We start from the raw sequence: 14,386 nt of genomic DNA on the forward strand, positions 1-14,386 counted from the left end.
TTTCTATGCAACAAACGGCGGATCAGGTTACATCAGAATGTGCCATTATATACACACTGATGTCAATTCTTGCAAATTACCTACCCGATTGTTAACATGTATTCAGATGAATTAAACTTTGCGTTTTAGCAAAAGTCTGTAATTAGCTAATTATTAAACTACCCCAATTCAGTTTTATAATTAAGAGTCAATCAACTGTATTATTTTATTTTGCCAAAATTTTGCAAAAATTTGCAAAAAACAGTTTTCACTTTGTTATTATGGGTTGTTGTGTGTAGAATGTTGAGGAAAATAATGAATTTAATCCATTTTGGAATAAGGCTGTAACATAACAAAATGTGGAAAAAGTGAAGAGCTGTGAATACTTTCCGGATGCACTGTATGTAGCCGGGTCTTTTTCAGATGCAGTACAGCCCGTTTCTCCATCATCACCTGAGTCCAGTGTCAATTTTGAATAGAAAAACAAACAATGGGTCAATCTATTTGTTTTGTGGGCTGGTCAGCTGTGTTAGCCCAAATCCCGTGTGCCAGATGGCCACTCGACCAGTGCCTCAAAGGTGTACAAGGGAGAAAAAAAGAATGATTGCAATTGACCTTGACCACAAGCTGTTGCAAACAAACAACTTTGCTCTGGTGTAGAAGTATGATGGTAACCAACACACGGTTCAATCAACTCTGCTCAACCATCAGTAAAAACCTTGAGCTGAGCATTTAGAAGCCTTCAGTAGAAAAACTGCACAGTAATATCTTTCCTCCACCTTGTTGGCAGCCCTGATAAGTGAAATTTCATTACCTTATTGTGTGTCTGATGAAGATTTAATAACTCATGCGACATATTTAAAGTGTTTTACTTCCATCGATCTTCTGTATTTTCAATATTAATTAACTGTGCGGACAATGAAGTCGACTTAACCTCAGGTTGCTTTGGAATGTCATTAAATGTGTTTTTGTACTTCTTTTTAACCAACCTTTTAGTGGAATAGAAAATTCAAAAGTAATTTATTGTGCTTTAGCTTATGTGAGAAAAATAAATTAATTGTATGATTGTCTGCCTGAGTATTTGACTAACACACACACACACACACACACACACACACACACACACAGTTAGACTAAAAAACAATTGATCAAACTACTGTTACAGTTAATGAAAAAGCTGCCAACATAACATTTGTTTTAAGTTTTACTTGAGTGCAGTGACTATATGTAGCAGAGACTGTGCATCACATGAGGGACAGAATTCATGTCAGTCCAGCATTCGTAATTGGGTTAGACTGAGAAAAAGGACGTTGCTCTGATCCATTTTAGTCTGTTTACCCAGTTATACTGCTTAAAACTCAATGACCACAACCAGTAGCGTGTGTACCAAGCAGAAAGAGACCAAACATCTGAGCAGCAGTAGAGTAAGAATAGAAGGAATCAACATTTGTTGATAGATGACACTGGAGGCTGAAGTGTTTTTGGTTTTGTGTGTGAAATTGTGAGAATGAGGCACCCTTTTAAAACTTCAGTCTTTATTTTATTTGTTTCCCACAGGATCTACCCGTTACAGGTAGAGAATAAGGCACGGGGGACGGTTACAGGTCCACAACATTTGTCTCAATTCTTCAGAGCCTGAGTGACAATTCACCGGAGAAGAAAAAATCCTGATGAGCTGTCTGAAAAGATGAGAGCAACAACGGAGTTAGGGAACGAAAAAACTGGCATATCCAACTGGGGAGCAAATCCACACGAGGATGCTTCACAGCAGAGCAGACTTCCAGCGAGTCATTTCAGGCTGATGCTCAGAGCAGCAGGAAGGGCAGTGTCACCAATGTCTGTGCTGAATGATTGCTGAATGATTTATCAAGTTGCCGGAGGCAGTTCAGTGTGGCATTGCACCTGAGCGGAATGGGAAAAAGGGAGTCCTCTGAGTATCAAAAAAAAAAAAGCCTGCGACTTTAGTTGTCTGGGCTGTTTGCAGCATTGCCTGATGCTTTGATAGGAACATGATGCACCGCAGGTGGAAACTACCTACAAATAGGAAAGTAGGGTTGCAGGCTCGCCAAGGACAGGGGAGTTCACATGTGGGCATGTTTGTTGTGTTTTTAACATTTTCTGATCTCAAAAGCACAACTTCGAGGATGTATTTATATTATCTTCACACAAATATGCTCTTAAGGCAAGATACTGTCTGTGAGTGTCATAATGTTTGCAAACGAGTGTTTCTTGAAAAAACTACAGAGAAAATAACAAAAGATGGACCAATACCTGGGTTGTAAGTCAAATGAATAATTACTAACTTGAACTTTAATAAGCTGAATGCCTTACTGTGTGGATGTGATTTGTATCGTTATTCAATGGTTCATGCAACATCAAGCTTCACTTAAACATGTTGCAAAAAACATTTTACAAACTAATACACAGATATGAGTGTACTGGATTGACATCTCTCAGTGGATGTCCGCTCACCATCTGAAAATTAACCCCGACAAGACTGAACTACTTCTATTTCCGGGAAAAGATTCTCGCCGACTCATGACTTGACAGTCAACTTTGGCAACTCCGTGTTAACGCCCACTTTCACTGCTAGGATCCTCGGCGTCACACTCGACAGCCAACTTTCCCTGACTCCCAACATCACTGCAACAACACGATCCTGTAGATACTCGCTCTACAACATCAGGAGAATACGTCCCCTTCTCACTCAGAAGGCAGCGCAGGTACTGATTCAGGCTCTTGTCATCTCCCGCCTGGACTACTGCAACTCCCTCCTGCAGGTCTCCCTGCTACCGCCATTTGACCACTGCAGCTCATCCAGAATGCAGCAACTAAACTGGTCTTTAACCTTCCGAAATTCTCCCACACTACTCCACTCTCATCGCTGGCTACCGGTGGCTGCCCGCATCCAGTTCAAAACATTAGTGCTCACGTACCATGCTGTGAATGGATCGGGTCCAGCTTACATCCAGGACATGGTCAAACCCTACATCCCGACCCGCACTCTCCGCTCTGCATCGGCAAAACCGCTCGTCCCTCCCTCACTGAGAGCAAAACACTCGACTAGATCACAACTCTTTGCTGTCCTTGCTCCGAAATGGTGGAACGAGCTCTCTGAAGACATCAGGACCGCAGAGAGCCTTCACATCTTCCGCCGCAAACTAAAGACACACCTCTTCAGACTCTACCTCGACTAAAAGACTAACAAATTGTAGCACTTAAATTGTACTTGTAACGCCACTTCTCTATAAATTGTAAATTGGCTTATTTGAGGAAATCGCACTCTCGTTTCTTGTTCTTCTGAGTTTGTATCCTTATGGTTGAATGCACTTATTGTAAGTTGCTTTGGATAAAAGTGTCAGCTAAATGACATGTAATGTAATTGTTTTCTTTTATTAAAATAATGGTGTGCAATACACAATAATGTGGTTTGAATCAGTATTCTGACAAACTGCAATGTTACTAGTACCAGTGTACGATGGAACGACTCAGACAACGATGAAAGACAGGTAGATTTACTCAAAGTTCAGGCAAGGTCAAAAGCGGGAGATCAGTCAGCAGGAAAACAAATCCAGAGGGTCAGGACTGGAATCCATGGTTGAAAGACAGCCTGATATATATCTGTTCTGACCCAGCCTAAAGGCTGGCGCATGCTTCTGTGTCATTGCGTCGACGCACTCGTTTCAATTCATGGTTCTAAAAGTCTTGCGTGTGTTGCAGAGCAATTCACCTCCAGAACAACAGGTGGAGTAACGTGTTTCTGTTGAAGATGACCTAGAGAGTCACGTCTATTTATTTATTTGTTTATTTATTTATCAGAGACTTTATGGCCCCGTGCATCGCCACTGCTGCTTTTCATCGCGGACACATTTGTCCCGTATTTTCCTCCACAACTTTGTGCACCTCTCGACCGGCAAACCAGCGTTTGCGACGATCTCCCTCCGTGAATCCAACCCGCTTATACAACCCGCCAATGACGGCTTGTATAAGCGGTCATATTTACGCATTTCTTCCGACAAAAGTTCTTATATCTGATCCGTTCTCTCGTAAACATTCTTCGTTTTAATAATGGCGGTATCAGGCTATGAAAGCGGAAATGTGAGACTCCGTTAAGGATGTAGTTAGCAGACCAATCGCAGCCTTGTTCGCTGCGGGAGGCTTGCGGCGATGCAAGCCTAGAAAAATGGGTCGACGCACGCAAGGAAGTGTGAAAAGGCACGCAGGGGACACGCAAGGGGGTCTTGCGTCTGCGTCGCTCTGAAAACGCAGAAGCATAAACTAGGCTTAAGTGGGAAACCGCTGGAAAACTAACAACAAACACACAAAACAATCTGGCAGGGAACAGAATGCGGCAGGCTCAAATGATGAGTGGCTGATGAGGGGATGTGCAGCAGGTGAGAAGAGCAAGGAGAACCAGGTGAAGGTAACGAGCTGATAATGTGGGAGGCTCTGAAAGGACAGGAGAGTTAGAAAACATGCAGGGGAGATGAAAACAAACAAGGATGTGGTCAAATGTGTGACACACACGTACGGTAGCACTCATCATTCATCTCTAGAAATAACCTGACTGATGTTGCCCTTTGAGTGAGATCAATACATAATGTCAGCAAGTAGAGTTTAACATGGGGTTTTAAATTTCTTAGACTTTGATTATATTTTTTGCACATTGTTCCAACGTAAAGATCCTTGAAGTCCACTCTACATGCGTAATGAGGCAACCCAGCAACCGTTATCAAGAGACCTCCTTTATTTGCGGATGTTTAACATCAGAAGGGTTTATATTCAGTGTGGGCTTCACAGAGATGCAGAGGGCTTATCATGTGGCTCTCATTAAAAAAATACACCTCTTTCTCATACAATTGCACCATTGAAATTTAGTGTATTCAACCTGTGAATTTATCCAAATGTGTACAAAAAGCAATACTCATTGGAGCAATTTTATTCTGGTTCAGCAAAAGAAAAAATGTGTGTGTGACGACACTGAAATGTAGCAGTTAGTTATTACAACGGAGAGAGGGCTCGTGATTGACAGATGGTTCATTGAATCAATCTATTATTTTTCAAAGTGCCTGCCCTTTTACAAACAGAAGTGGCCGCTTCTCACATGGGTTTGTGTAACAGATCACCTTGATGGTCAGGATAGCTTCACACTTAAGATGCCAATTAAGGAACATTATATCGCTTAATGATTTCTTTTTAAATATTGCTTTTTACAAATTAAACTCTGGCAAACGGAGGAGGGTGATGTTTACGGTTGCTTTTTTCTAAATGAAATGTTTGCATTCTGTTAATGGGAACAAACAGTTGCCATTTCAGTCACTTGCTAAAATATAAACAGCACCGATATGTCAGCCCTGTGAGGCGGGGGACTTAAAATCTAATAAAAAAATAAGATACATTTATAAAAAAGGTACCAGCAACGCCACCTAGTTGCGGAGTCTAGGTCTCCATAAAACAGGTTCTTGTTCACCAGAGGAAGAACAGCATGGATCACAAGACTTAAAAGCGTGGTTTATAAGGAGGATTTTATTATTAACTAAAAACCCATAAATAACTACAATATTAAAAGTCCAGCTGGAACAAAGTACTAAAAGGATTTAAGAATTCGACCAGCCACTGCTGCTGATCAGTCTTGCCCTTTCTTCTTGTTTCCGGTTCCGTTCCTTTCCTGGGTGAGGTGTCCAGTCCGTTTCGTTCCTCTCCTCGTTGCACCCTGCCTGCTCGTCCGTTGTCTTGCCGCCCTCTTGCTTGATTTCCCGTGGCTTCCCCCTCTCTGTGGCGTTTTCTCTTTCTGCCGTGCTTAGTGTCCTTTATAGCAGCTGTGTTAATTGGAGAGGGGAGGTCCTTTCATTGTGTAATGTGGTTGGCCAGGGCTCTCTGTAATTGATTAGTCCCTCCAGGTGCATGTAGTTTACTGAAAGGTGGGTTAATATGTAATAAAACAAACCATGCAAAAATGTAATAAAACAAACCACGCTAAAATGTAAAAACAAGCCATGCTAAAATGCAAAACCAATAATTTACAGAAACCACAATGTCCCCCTGGGCGGCATGGTGGCGTGGTGGTTAGCACTGTCGCCTCACAGCAAGAAGGTCCTGGGTTTGATTCCGCCCAGTGGCCTTTCTGTGTGGAGTCTGCATGTTCTCCCCGTGTCTGCGTGGGTTCTCTCCGGGTTCTCCGGCTTCCTCCCACAGTCCAAAGACATGCTCTGGGGATCAGGTTAATTGGGGACTTTAAATTGCCCGTAGATGTGTGAATGGTTGTGTGTCTCTGTGTAGCCCTGCGATTGGCTGGCGACCAATCCAGGATGTACCCTGTCTATCGCCCGAAGTTGGCTGGGATGGACTCCAGCGACCCTGTGTGCAGGATAAGCGGTTTGACAATGGATGGAAAATGTCCCCCTGGTGACAGATAGACCGATAGATGCAGGATTTGAGTATTTCCAGCACCATACACAGAGACACTACTGGATCAACACTCTTGGATTAACACAATTCAGCACCATGCATACAAAGAAGATCGATATGCACTCCAAATAACCGTCATTTGGATTGTGCTGTCGATGTATATGAATTCAAGCAAATTCTAATGTTAACTTCAAATATGAGAACACCAGAATGCTACAAAGGTTATTTAGGGTATTTATGTGGAACATGCAAACTTGTAGTTGCTATTTGGACACAGCATTGACTCGACTGATTTTGCACCAGGAGACGGACAATGGATTGTGTTTGAATTCTTCAGAACTGCGGAGAGACACCGCATTCCAATTCCGTTTGGTGTATAAAGTTTTTTTATACACCAAATATGTCTTAAAAAGTGGTGTTTTTGATGATTGGAAAGGCTGCTTCAAACACTCCAAAATCCAGCCTTTTGTTAGAATTTGTAGAACACTTGTGGCCCCCAGTGCGCCCCTCACTCCCCGTTGGCTGTCATAACGACCGCGCCCCCTCCCCCTGTCGGCCATTTCGTCCGCCGGCCGGCCTAAAATGAGTTTGACACCCCTGCTCCATAGTCCTGCTGCTTTGATGCCTGTACCGCATCACTGGAGCATCTTTTATCTCTCTCAGTGGGTTTGGCCATTTAGAGCTGTATAGTAACAACTTTTTTTTTTTTTTTGTGCACAGGGTATTCAAGCGGTTATTGAAAACCGCTTGAATACCCTGTGCACATAATTCCAACTCACAGCAGCAAGCTGTAGAGTTCACATGCAGCGCGGCGCTAAAACATAACTTGAAACCCGCCAGAAACTTAAGAGAAAAACAAACACATCTCTTCTTCTTCCTAAAGACTCTGGGGGGAAGCTCTCCGAGGGCAGCCCGCTCCCACGGCTGTACAAACACAGCTACTTCCTCTGGGGAGCTACCGGCTTGCACAATGAGCTCTGATTAAGTACAGAAAACCTGCAAAGAATGAGACGATTGAGGAGAAGAGGGCAGCTAAGGCCAGCATGAATTAGACAGATCTGCATGCAAAAACACATCATAGAATAATCCATTGCCCCAAAGTCCTTCCTACACACAACAATCAAAGGCCTGGCAACATAATGTGGAAACATCCAACCTTTCTTAAGATGTTTAAAGAAAATACATGAAGGTATAATATAAACAGGTATACTTGTTTAATTCAATGTGTAGGTTAGGAAACATGGTTCCAGGCATGTCCGAGTCGTTCTCACAAGTCGTCCATCTACAATGTATTCATGAGTGCCTTCGGGCTCCAGTTTGCACGTCTGAGTGGCCTGAGCAAGATACTTGACCCCAAATAGCTGATGACGTGCAGGCCATCAGGGCTGTTGGTGTCATTGCTGTGTGTGAGTGTAAGCGGACAGGCATTAGTGCATGTGTAGCACCTTGCAGCCTCAGCCATCAGTCTTTGAATATGTGTTGTTGAATGGGTGACATTAAACATGTAAGTACAGACTGGTGAGGTCAAACAATGAGCTAAAAGCAGCTAAGAACTGAAGTGATTCAGGTGTGGACTAACACTGGGCTTTGCAATATGAGTAACCTTTTTCAATTTCCATCTATATAGCTTCAAAATAATAGTGGAGACACAAGGGGGGGAAAGTAATAGTTAACAAATGGGAAGATACAAATTAGTGGGCAAAAGGCCTAACACGATGATTCCTTTTGTAGATTAAGCTAACAATTTCCCCAAACCTGACCCAGTTTCTTCACACTTTCTTCCTTTCCATCCGACCACAAAGGCACACTAGATCTGCCCGATGGAGATTTGCACCCACCCCTCTGCTTTTAGAAAAGGAGGTTGCATTTTTTCTAGCAATAACAAAGATTGCCCTCATTCCAGTGTGACTAGTCTCAGAAGGAGGAGGAGGATTTTACCGGCTGCATCATCTGGTTGACATTAATTTTGCATTCCTCGATGCCGTCCACGCGCAGGCCGAGGGTCATCGGTAAAAATCATCATAAGCTCTCCAAGGGTTGCTTCCACATAGTCCCCAGTGGATCCCTTGACACATGGCCCCTGTGAACACGCATCAAAAATCTTAAGCTTAAGAAGAAATAATTGCATTGGGCCATGTCGCATTGATAAACAATGGTAAACAAACACGCTTTCAGCGTTCAGGAAGAACATCAAGTTCAACAATACATTGGAGCACAGGTCCAGGAGGTTCCTTGCATTAAACTCTGACCCTCATTAGCTCACACGTTTTGATATTGCAGGCACTGAACACTGAGACATTAACAATCCAACGAAACAACATGTGTATTGAAGCGCGGCATTGATCCTCTTGATTACATGCTGCACCCAACACAGTACTTGTAAACTCTGTAGGTGTTCAAGCGGTATCGTGTTCTGTTTGATTTTGTTTTTGTACTGTGAGTATTTTTTAGGAACGCCAAGCAAAAGCCCTGATTGGTTATTCCTGTATGCCTATTAAAATAAGTTTTTCTGCGTGTGTGTGTGTGTGTGTGTGTGTGTTGGTGTCCTTTGAGCTGGGAGAGCAATATCTTACTAGAATTAGACCTGACAGGGTTATTTAATTTAGGTGCTGTGGGTGGACCAATAAGGAGAGAACAGGATGAAATTAATAGAAGAGATTCTTTCTTCCAGATAGAGCCGGCAGACTTTTCGTTAGGAGAGAACACGTTAAAAAAAAAAAACACTCAGACATCAGACTACTTTTACTCCCAAAGTTCGCAGTGTATGTTTTTTCCAATAGTTGTCAACCAGTGCATTCTTCCATGTTGACCGTTTTAGGCCTTCTCTCATTCTGCAAAGCTTTAAAAGTGATGACCACTGTTTTATTACAGCATATGAACATGATTATATATACCATATCAGATATTAAGTGTCTTAATAGTTGAATGTGATGATGGTAGAAAACTACATTAAGTTTTCAATTAAGGAAGGAATTGCTTTACTTTTTAACTCCACTTTGGAACTATTTTTTGCTGACCTTCACCATGACCACAATAGTCCCTCTTAAAACCCCAAATAAGCATCTCTGGTGCAGCTGAAAAAAACTCATGCTGCTTTCTTATAGAAGACAATCCACGATAATTGCAAGAAGGGATCTACTGTCAGATAAACACTGAAGTGGGTTATCTTGTTGATGGAAAAATGACTGGAGTTGAATTTTATGTAAACCATTGTTTAACATTAATGAACAGCTAAATGTACGGTTTGCATAACTTGTTTCTCGGGAACCAGCGTCAGAGTGGCAGACTCCACAATAGCCATGACATAAAAGGTATTGCCCATAAATCTTTTCAACTATGCATCACATCAAACCTTACCCTCATTCAACAACTATTGTGCCCTAAAACATTTTTTTTCTTGGTCAAATGCAATAAGCAGTAAACATCATGATTTTTTAAAATGCCAATTCCTTTTTTATTGTGAAAAAGTCTAACAGCACCTTGTGCTAGTTATTACAACGGAGAGAGGGCTCGTGATTGACAGATGGTTCATTGAATCAATCAACTATTATTTTTCAAAGTGCCTGCCCTTTTACAAACAGAAGTGGCCGCTTCTCACATGGGTTTGTGTAACAGAGGAAGAGGAATTTTTGCACTACCGGTTTCGTCACTGGTATACTTTCAATGCCCTTGAACTAAGGGGGATTGAAGTAGAAATGATTGGCTGACGGCTCCAAATGAAAAGGGAAGTTATTGACCAGGATGTTGTTTTTGCCCAGTGAGGGCCTCCTGCACGAGCCTCGTGCACGTATGCATGTACATGCAAAGGTAGAATTATCAGTGCCACGGCAAACGCGCAGAAAGCACTTGCTGGGATACTTCGGTTTATGCCATATTCACAAAATCTGCAGCTCATAAGGTAATCAGCGCCTTTCTCCGCCCACCATAGCGCACATTGGAATACAATGTGTGTGAGAGATGCGATTTCATCTTTGATTTCTTCCAGAAACTGTAATATTGCATGGCTGCTTCATCTGTAACGTGATTAATTTTTTTCACGTGTTAGTACATGAGTAGTCTGGAGTTTAGCCGCTGCTGTGGACACTTTTTTTTTTCGTCTTTGAGAACAGACTATTTCATCACTTATTGAGCTTGTTTCTAGTACAACATCTGTCCATTTTTCCGCCTAGCTCCCTGTCTTTCTCTCCCTGGGTGTACCTGTGTGTTTGAGCATGTGCTTGGGAGCAGTCTGTTATTCACAAAAAACATTTTTGTTTGCCTCTTTCCCTGCTCAGGCGTTAGAACTTTGACTTCAAAAGGAAATCCTAAATTTGAGAGGGGACTGGACTGGTTCCAAAAGACCCCTCCTCCAAGCTTTCACCTAGACCCTGATTGAGTCCCGTTTATACAACTTGGAACATTTAAACTGGCAGCAACAAGGATGGATAAAAACAACCTTAAAAATCCAATTGACTGCGGGACCAGTAAGACTTCTTAAACAACACGTAGGATGATTCAACAAAAGACAAACAAACACAGAGCAACAGCAGAACGATGAGGATGTTGGTCAGTAATTGGAGCTGGTAGACTGGAAAAAAGGAAGAACCGTAGCCTGTGTCGGAAGCTGTGAATGGAAGTGGAAGTTGGAAACACATATCACTGCATGAAAAGTGGGATTTTCGGCAGTATGCGGCACTGTAAATTGTCGTGGAATTTCAGGTTTGCGGCAATTTGCGGGCAACGCCGAAAACTGCCGTAAATTGTCAGAAATTGACGTGGGCCTCCCTTGGCAGTTGTCCCCCCATCACCCCCCTCCTCCTAATTCTAGGGGAGGCTTTGACATGTAAATGAAAATGCTGTGAGCTAAACAAATGCAAATCAGGGTCGCAGAGGGAGTTTTAGCCCAGGTGACATTTTTTTAAAAGGTAAGAAAATCTCTGGTACAAATAGATCAGGCTCAGTAGCCTAATTATAGACTTACATTTGAGCTTGAATTGATTTATTTAATTCAAATATGCTAGATTACTGTGTACGCCATTAGCAATGGCAAATGCTATGTAAAAAAGATACACAAAATAACTTAGATTACTTAAATTAGTTTTAATCAAGGTAAAATGAGCATTCCATGCAGACAACATTTGAATCAGCATGAGGGGTCTGCAGAGATCAGTCTCCTAGAGCTCAACTACAGTGCATAGTGGCTGTTACGTGGAGAACAGAGGACCCAGATGCAGAGGTGCGGAAAAATGTCTTTTATTCTTCCCAAACTCGAACTAAGGGGGCTGCCGTCAGCAGACGCAGTCCGGGACAAGACTTACAGTAGATCTCGAAAAAGACAACGCTGGATTGGTAACACAAGGACAAGGCAACAGCTCAGCGTTCAACAACAGTCTGACAGGGGAGTAGAGAAACAGTGGTTAGAAATAGTCAAACAAATTAAGCAGTGAGCAGAAACAGGTGAGTTGAGAATCAGTGTGAGAGTTGATTGCTATAGAAAGCGGCTGTGGGCGTTTAGGGTGAGTGAAAGCATGAATGGGAATGAGGAGGTGTGTTAATGAGTATCAGCTGGGTGTGTGTGTGTGTAGAAAAACAAAACAAGGAGGAATCCGGATCATGACAGTGGCAGGACTACAGTGACCTTTTCTTTGGTCTTACTTAAATGCACAGAGGATGTTTTAACCACACATCTTCTAGCAATGCGCTCAACTGGCAGAAATGATGCTGGGTATGACGTGTCTGTTCCCTGCAAAGCCCAAACTTCTATTGGCTTTCCATAAAAATGTCTGTCCGGGTGGAGATGAAGCCAGGAAACTTGTGCAAGAACATGTTTAAATGCCGTACCCTTTGACACAACATTAACAACCATAAACTGCTTTATAATGGCTGGTCGTAGTTCTGCTAGAGGGTCAAGGACGGGTTCCTCAAAACTGTTAGTGTTTCCACACCACTTAGCATAAACACATGCTGACCTTTATGCTCTGCATCTATCGATTGAGTAAGTTACATTCATATATGTTACCCGTTTACATGTCACGGCAAAACATTCAACCTCAGTGACACAAGGGTACATGTGATGATACATTGTCAACGTTGCATGTATGTCAGACTCAAGAGTGTCTGGTGGAATGGAGAAAGAGGCACCACTGTACAGATTTCTAGGGAAAGTCGTTCACTGCTTTACATAAAGCATATCAGCTGTTTCAAAGTCCCAACCATTTGTCTTCCTAAAATACTGGTCCTTCCGTATAACAATAACCTCGTATGTGATTGGAGGACCCTTAGACTCCTCGTCCAATCACGTGTGAGGTCATAGGCATGACTGATACAGCAGTACTTGCAAGACGAGCATACAAACAGACACGTGTGTTACTATACTCAGAAGAACTGTATCTCCAGTTCCTTTGTTTGGTTTCTGCTGCTTCGTGAATAATGGCGGGACGACGTCTCGCGTTCAACTCGCCTTCAACTCCTCTCCGCGGTCACCAACCTTTCGGCCAGTCCGCAGACAGACGAGAAGAAGCTGCTGAATGCTCTCAGTGGATCGTCTCATCAACTCCAACAACAAACTGCCGATATCAACGAGCGGTTCGCTCCACTGGAGCGTTCGGGACTCTGCGGGTTTCTGTCCATGGAGGAGAGGAACCGACTCAAAGAAGAGGAGACGGGCGCACGATCCCACGATAGGGTAAGAATACGTTCGATGACTGCAAGCTAAGCTAAGAGTAGCGTAGCCTCAAGCTAAGCTAAGAGTAGCCTAGTAGCCTTACAAGTGAGCAGAAAGAGCTTTATTAAAGTGTGTTTTCTTTGCCGTGTCGTTCACAGGTGCGCCGTCTTCACAACTCCGAGACAAACTACAGGCGCTACGAACCGGAGCAAGGGTCAGATTTACAGAATATGCTTTCATTCTGCGCTATAAGGAAATATATACGTATAGATACCGATCATAACTGTACATTTTGTTTTCACAGACTAATCTCGCCTCATAATGAGGCGGTGACCTCGTATTTGCTCCGGGAAAAGTCCAGATTTAGACGACGTCATTGTGTGTAAGTGACACTGTTTCTCCTTCCTTGTTAAATGTTACTGTGACTTGATTTTGATTTTTTTTGTATTCATATCACACTCATTTAATTGTTTTCCAGCTCCCTGTGAGACGTATTGTGAGACGGGACGCAGGAGCTTCAGGTTCAGGCGGACACTCATTGCGGAGTTCAGCGCGGCGTCGAGCGAGAAGAAAGAGGGTCAGAGTTTATTTGCTGACTTGTTTCAGGTGCATTGATCGATGTGTTGTATCCATACGCATCGCACAGTACTGATTCATTGTTGTTTTTACAGCTGCTGGAATCGAGACAAAGTGTGCTGGCTGATGACGAGGTGGAACTCTGGAAATCCGCCACCGTGGAGCTCACGTCGGACGGAGGGGACGGCGTTGTTGGCGGGGTCTCGGGTGGATTGTACGGTCGCCACACGCACACGAGCCGCCTGCACAACAGACCTGCCTCGGAAAACACGGCGCCAGTGACGGTCAACAACCCCGAGGAGGCAAACGGACAGTTTACTGAGCTGTAGTTTTTAAACCGCCGTTACCCAAGTGCGGGCAGATCCTCACTTTGTATGTAGGTGTTGTTTGTGTGTTGTTAATAAAGCTCTTTCTTTGCATAAACATGTGGCAAATGTTCATTTTCTCTATAAATTCATTGATGTCCTGGTTGGTATCCTAATAATAGTGTAGTAGCCTGCATCGGATAACCATGAAATGAATATACAGCATAATATGAATATATAAATAAAATGAGGCGGGTGACCAATAGCGACAGATCTGCCAACCAATCACGAGTGATTGAAAGCTGTGGTTTCATCCAATCATGAACAAGGAAACTCAAGCCTGGTCTGCCCACGTGTGGTTTTGCTGCCAATCACGAGTGATTTCATTTGTTAGTAAGTTGTGGTTTCATCCAATAAGGAGTAAGGATATTCAAGCCCGCTCGGCTCGGCCACCCGCGGCTCCGCTGCATTCAAA

At 43.0% G+C, this 14,386-nt stretch overlaps 1 long non-coding RNA gene across 1 annotated transcript; it reads left to right on the top strand.

Moving 5' to 3' along the window:
• The first annotated feature begins 13,508 nt into the window (after positions 1 to 13,508).
• LOC144388242 (uncharacterized) lies at positions 13,509 to 14,029 on the top strand. Its single transcript, XR_013452557.1, has 2 exons — positions 13,509 to 13,607; positions 13,702 to 14,029. It is a non-coding gene; the product is annotated as an uncharacterized LOC144388242 (long non-coding RNA).
• The last annotated feature ends 357 nt before the right edge of the window (positions 14,030 to 14,386 follow it).

The sequence above is a fragment of the Gasterosteus aculeatus genome, chromosome 14, assembly GCF_964276395.1.
Source record: "Gasterosteus aculeatus chromosome 14, fGasAcu3.hap1.1, whole genome shotgun sequence".
Classification (NCBI taxonomy): domain Eukaryota; kingdom Metazoa; phylum Chordata; class Actinopteri; order Perciformes; family Gasterosteidae; genus Gasterosteus; species Gasterosteus aculeatus.